At 38.9% G+C, this 6240-nt stretch overlaps 1 long non-coding RNA gene across 1 annotated transcript in view; it reads right to left on the bottom strand.

Moving 5' to 3' along the window:
• The window catches only part of LOC108752521, a 1692-nt gene extending 555 nt beyond the window's left edge, over positions 1–1137 (bottom strand). Inside the window, exons 1-3 of the long non-coding RNA XR_001939562.1 lie at positions 998–1137; positions 522–864; positions 177–456 (exon numbers count right to left, since the gene is read on the bottom strand). This is a non-coding gene — a long non-coding RNA (uncharacterized LOC108752521). The remainder of the gene's footprint in view (positions 1–176; positions 457–521; positions 865–997) is intronic.
• Positions 1138–6240: the final 5103 nt, after the last annotated feature.

Here is a 6240-nt window from a genome sequence, read left to right as displayed (position 1 = left end):
ATATATATATATAAACTTTTATATATATAATTAAAAATTCCGACTCATTCTCTGATTTTAAAGATCTTATATCGATAAATGCAAATGATGGTGTTAACTCGAGCCGAAGGTCGATCGAGCTTTTATAAAAGACAGACATAATGAGCGGTCGCGATACTCGTGATCATTCCACACACTTGAAGTATGTATTTATCGAAAATGAAGAAACAGTCTCTCTGTAGCCTCGAGTGGGTCCAGTCGGAGACAGGTTCACACTAAATGGCGGTCAGACCAGGCATGTCGCGCACCATGGGGTGTCCCGGTCAAAAGCGCCGACTTCGCTTTCCTCGCTCCACGACATCCTATCACTGATCCTCTCCAGTGTGTGCACTCTTTATCTCGAAACCTCTCCACCGGACAAGGGGATTAATTTTCGACTGAGTTATGCACTCGTAGTAGTTTTAATAGCGTCACTCGCTGCATTACGCAATGGAAGAAACAAGATTAAGTTAATCATGGTTAATTGGTTAAAATAAATATACCTAGCTTGATGTGTTATTTTGGTTAGCCAGTGTTTTCGTGCGGTAGTAATAGTACGCGCTTCTATCTTGATGCCTTCAAATTTCTGTTATTGACATGTATTCGCGCAGGTGCTCGCGCAATCCGGGTAATCCTATCAAATTCTTAACGGAGTCGTAACCGGGGTATCGTCTACTTGACAGGAACTAACGTTGAAATCACGCGTAATTCGGGGCGGCGCCAGGACGCGCGATTTTTTTAGATGATTTACAAATTAGCTTCCGTTCCTACCGGTCGTGGGGAGATCGCCGTTCGGGATGACCGGTGTGCCAAGAGGATGAGGTCTCGTTTACCACAAGGTTGCTTCTGCGAAGAAGGGCTTCTATTAGTACTTCTGGCTCGGGCCAGCTTTGCCGCCCACCTCCGCAGCCGCAGCGCAGGATAACATATGGTTAGCTGAGATCTCTCGAAACTCCATTAACATAACGTCGATCTCCACCTGCTTCACGAAAAACGCGAGAGGAGAACGAGGCGTGGTGGTGGCTAAGTCGATTGCGAGCTCTACCAAGAACTCGGAACGGCTGTCGTTACCGCATCCTTTTCCATCACGACACTTTCTTCCTTTCCTTGCCTTCACGATTTCTAACGACGACGATCGATCAGACTTCCTTATGGGGAAAAAGAAAAGCGCTGTATTAAATGCTTCTTCTGCTCAACGGAAATGTTAAACGAACGAAAAACTTGATGATTTCTTAAGCTCCATTGTTTCTTTTAATGCAATAACTTGTCTCAATTTAAGATGGTTCTTTAGTAAATCGAGTTACCATAGGAATGTCTAATTTTTTGGATATTATGAAGTTGAAGTACCGAAATTTGACGTGTGCAAAATTCTACGGTTCTACGGTAGGTTAACGATGATATAAGAAAGAAAAAGGGTTGAAAATGTAACCTTTCATGTATAACTTACAATTAGTGACAGATAAGGCTCGCAGAGCTTCTTTAACTAACTGCACACAAATCTTATCATAGACTTTTTTCAAAATCGATATTATAATAGTTTAAAAAATTATGATTTTAATCACGAAAAAATAATAAGGTCAACGGCCATTCTGGAAAGATATTTACGTGCATAAACTTGCATATAAATTTAACCTCGAAAAATAAACATAATCTCATCTTGTTTTCGTTCAATGAAGATGCTCTTGATTTACTATCGTATATTTCATATTCATTATTTCATTAAGATATACATATAGTTTTAATATTATAATATTTTATCCAAATTATGCAGACATTTAATTTTGGGTGGGCCCTGGTGAGGTACTCCAAATTTTCGGCACACTTCACTAAAGAACCATCTTAACGCATTTAATTTCATCATTTTATCATTAATTCTACTAAGATGAATATATATAACACACACAATGATAATTCTTGATTTAGAATTATCCAATTATTTTCGGGAAACATTATTCAAATTAATTACATGAAAGCACTTAAATCTCTACCATATATAAATCACTCCGCATTATTAATATATGTAGTTACATGTGTTTTAGAGAGAGAAACATTAATAAAAATTAATTTTAAAATATGCACTACATTGATGAAACAAGATAGGATTTTGACAGGCCGCGGCTTCATCTCGAAACAAATGTTTTTTTACTTAAATTGCCGGTCACGAAGAGAAACGAACGCTATTCCGCGCCGTGACATAAATATGCCGGAATTAATACGCGGCACACAAATCTCCTAAACTACAGCTACAGTTTATTGTCCGATATATGTACGTCTGCGGGCCACCGCGTAATAAAACGAAGAGGAAATCTCATCCCGTTATTTGGGGTTCTTGCGTGCGCTCGCTCGCTCGCTTGGGCGCTATCGCTATCGCCCGACCGGATCGAATGCGTGACAGACTGCGGACAATATTGCATTCCTATCCGCCTATGAATTCGTTAGGAATCATCCTATATTCTTCTCCACGCGGTACATCAGGAGGGGACGAGTATACCAATTTTCGCGCTGCAGATTATCGTTGCGACCGTGACGAATAGATATCGATGTGATTTCACATTCGACATGAATTCGGAAATATGGTCTTATTTACGGAGCGATTTCTTTCAATATATACCATCTATTTGGTGTTTCAAGGATGAATCACGCTAAACTAATGAAATAATATAACATTGTCCTTGTTTGCATATTGTTTGCTGTGCACTTCAACAGAGATTAGTTTAACATTAGAAGTATCGAGCATTATTGATTGTTTCTATTTTTTACATTAATACTATACGATAGATCAGTCAACAAGTAATATCTTATATTTGCTCTTAACAGTCTTGACAATCACGGTGGTAAAAATTAAGATTATTTATTGAGTCATCATGTATTTCTTGTGTAAAAAATAGAATTCTTTTTTGACTTTTCAATAATTATGTCCTTTATATTGATGAAATATTTGGTTTTTCACTACCTTCTTTATTTTCATAGTAATTTATTCGTTTGAGCCATTTTAGTAAGTGACAAAACATATTTCTAGCATTAAAAAAGTAAAAAGTTTATGTTTCCCATTTTGTATTTTTAACATAAGGTATTATAAGAGATATATTTTTGCGCGTGTTGCTTATTATAACAGCAAGATCCGTAGATAAAATTTCCTTTTCCGTATTTCCGTATACCTATTCAGTTTGCGATTTGGCGAAATGAGCTTAACACATCGCCGTGTTACGCTGCAAGATGCTGGTTTTCGTTCTTGAGGCTGTCATCGCACGAATGGACCCTGGATTTACTGCCGCACTCACCCGATCGGTACGCGTCTGTTCTAATTGCAGGTCCGTGAGCTCGTAAGAAGAATATGCTCCGATCCACACCCCCTGACCTTCCCACCTGCCGTCATCCCACGCGAGACTCCCGTGAGATATCGAGCACGTACCGCGATGCATCACCCGATCAGGTGCAACGCCTCTACATGGACTGTTCGTGTAACAAAGACATTTGCCTGCGGGGTAATCGAGGTCGCAGGATCATCGTCAACGCGATAAATCATCGGCATTGGAACTGTTGCTGGATTAAGATTCTTGCAACAGAGGATGGGTAAGTGAAGAATATTTTCTATCTCGTGTAACGCGAGATCTATGAGGGATGGAAAATTAACTAATACTTGGAGCTCAGCTCTTATAGAGAAATTATTAAATTACCGTCACATACTTTTTATCGCCTCGCGGCGATCGGAAGCGCCAAGTGATTATTATCGCGTCCATCTCCCACGCCGTTAAATATAAAAAGAAAGAGAAACTCTCGCGCGAGAACTCTCCCTCGTGCCCTCCCCCGAAACTCCCATCCGAAACTCCTCGTACACGCGAGAAGATCCCTGGTCCCGTCTCTGGAACCCGGTAGCCCGAGGGCCGTGAGAGGACTCGACTCGCGTTGGCGTGGATATTTGCACGGGGCAAATCTTGGCGCTTGATCCGACGATTATGCTGTCGACACTGCTTCTTCGTCCTTCCCGCCTCTCTGTCCTTTCTAGTAACCCGTTTCGGCTTCGTGATGGAAGGACGCGTGTACGAGTCTGGGAGTAATCCGCCATTGCGCGCCGCGTGTCCTCTCGTATCCACCACCTACCGTCTCACGGTACGTTCGAATCGTTTACACGTACAAGATCGGCAATATGAGTATGCGTTGTGTGTGTGTGTGTGTGTGTGTGTGTGTGTGTATTTGCACGCGACGAGTATGTGTGCGCGTGAGAGATCGCGTAGGTAAGCACGGTCCGCTGGGGGCGTGGCGGCTCCCTGGTGGTCTCACTGGCGTGGGTTTCATGCCTTCCGAAGGGCCCTTGTGCAGGTCCCGCTGGTGAATCTCGTCTGTTACTGGAGTCGACAAGCGCGGACATGTTTCAATGTGGATCTAAGTCCGAAACTTGAAAATACCATTAAGATTCACCTAACGAGAGTTTTAATGTTGCACATTAAAAATTAAGTTCAAGAGTGTCTAATTGTTGCACGAGGGTAAGTTGTATTATTTGACATTTTTCTAGAATGAATCTCGGATAGTTTGAAATGTGTGTGTGTGTGTGTGTGTGTGCGCGCGCACGCGCGCGCGCGAGGAGGGAGGGAGGGGGAGAGAGAGAGAGAGAGAGAGAGTTTCGCGGTGCATGTAGATCTGTGGAAATATATATGAAACGGTGATCTAATAGCTACCATTACATTCAATTAGGCGAGCCGGCTCTATTCACGTGGACGAGCGAAATGCGCGTTATTAATACCCCATCGTGATTCGTGGCTGGTAAGTAATCACAGCTCCGGATGAACGCGAAAGGAGATCTCAATCTCCTTCAGAGCATCGCGCCGGGCATGTTTGCTGCGCATGAAGCGGTTTCATTTAGCTTCTGGCATCGTGACTACGCGAAGTCTGAGATATGATATACAATTACAAAGAAAGAATCGTGACTTTCCCTGACGTGGAATTGCACGGCTAGGGCATCCGCGATGGTTGCAACGGTATTGTAGGTGGATGAAATTTTGATTAGGCTTTCGCGCAAGTAAATACTTCATCTACTAAAATTCAGCAATATATAATAATTCATATTTTATTATCTTATTTATATTAATCGTATTTATTTTGTATTACATTGTCATTTCTTTTTAGATTAACCCTCAGCTGGAGCACTAGGTTACATACATTCTGCTGTATATAATAGCGCTTATAAGCATTTATAAGTCGTAAGAGTGAATGAGAGCAGGGAGTAAAAAAAGTTTTATATTCCCACTATTAATTCTCCACCATAGTTGGTTTCGAAGGTCAGATGGAAATTTTCCACGATCGTTTTTTATTACACATGGTGAAAATTTTATATTTAAAATTACTATAAAGTTGTAGAAGTTGCAGACTATCATGACAATTATAAGTTTAAATGCTATAGCTATTTTTTAAAAAACAATAATGCAACGTAATTTTTATACTTTTTCATAGTAAAAATTTTTTTATTACAAAATCAAAACTTATCGAATAAAAGTTAGTATTGTAAAGATAAGTAAAAAATATGTACTTAACAAATTTTGCGTACCATAGTAAAAATTAACTGTTTTCATGTTAGAATGTGGCTTAAGTACTGGCTTTTAAAAAAATTATTTTATTTATGTGATAAAAATTAGTATTACTATAGTAAAAGTTATGTCAGAATTATGTTGTGATGGTCCATCGAAAATACAAGACATAGTAAAGTGTAATTTAAAATTGTATTAAAACTTAATATAAAATTTTCTCCGTGTAGAATTAGATTGTTGAACTCCGTAACGAAAATATGTTTTTTGAAAATAATCGAAATAATGATTTTTTTTTTCAAAGCATGTTCAATTACATTTGAAATCCCACTAGAAAAATCTCCTTAACAGTTTTCCCTTTAAAACTACGAATTTTCAAAAAAACCCTGTTTTTCGCAAATTAAAATATTTTCTTATGTTTTTTCTTAAATATTTCAAATATTTTCAATTTCTTAATTTTCACACCTATTCCTTCTTCTTTGTAATCCTTTGGCACACACTTACCAATAAAAAAAAATTGTTTAAATTCTGTGCATGTAAAGATATACGTGATTGAAAACATCGGAGTAACACACACCCATGTGCATCAAAATTTCAAATCAAATATAGTGCATTAGTTGAAGGTTAGGATTATTTAACATAAACAAAGTCAACTGATGCGCGTAAAACAGATTAAACAAGATTTTATTTAGTATAATTTTAA

This window comes from Trachymyrmex septentrionalis, unplaced genomic scaffold, assembly GCF_001594115.1.
Source record: "Trachymyrmex septentrionalis isolate Tsep2-gDNA-1 unplaced genomic scaffold, Tsep1.0 scaffold60, whole genome shotgun sequence".
NCBI lineage: Eukaryota > Metazoa > Arthropoda > Insecta > Hymenoptera > Formicidae > Trachymyrmex > Trachymyrmex septentrionalis.
The sequence above is the reverse complement of the archived record's forward strand: the minus strand, read 5'-3'. Positions and strand labels throughout refer to the sequence as shown.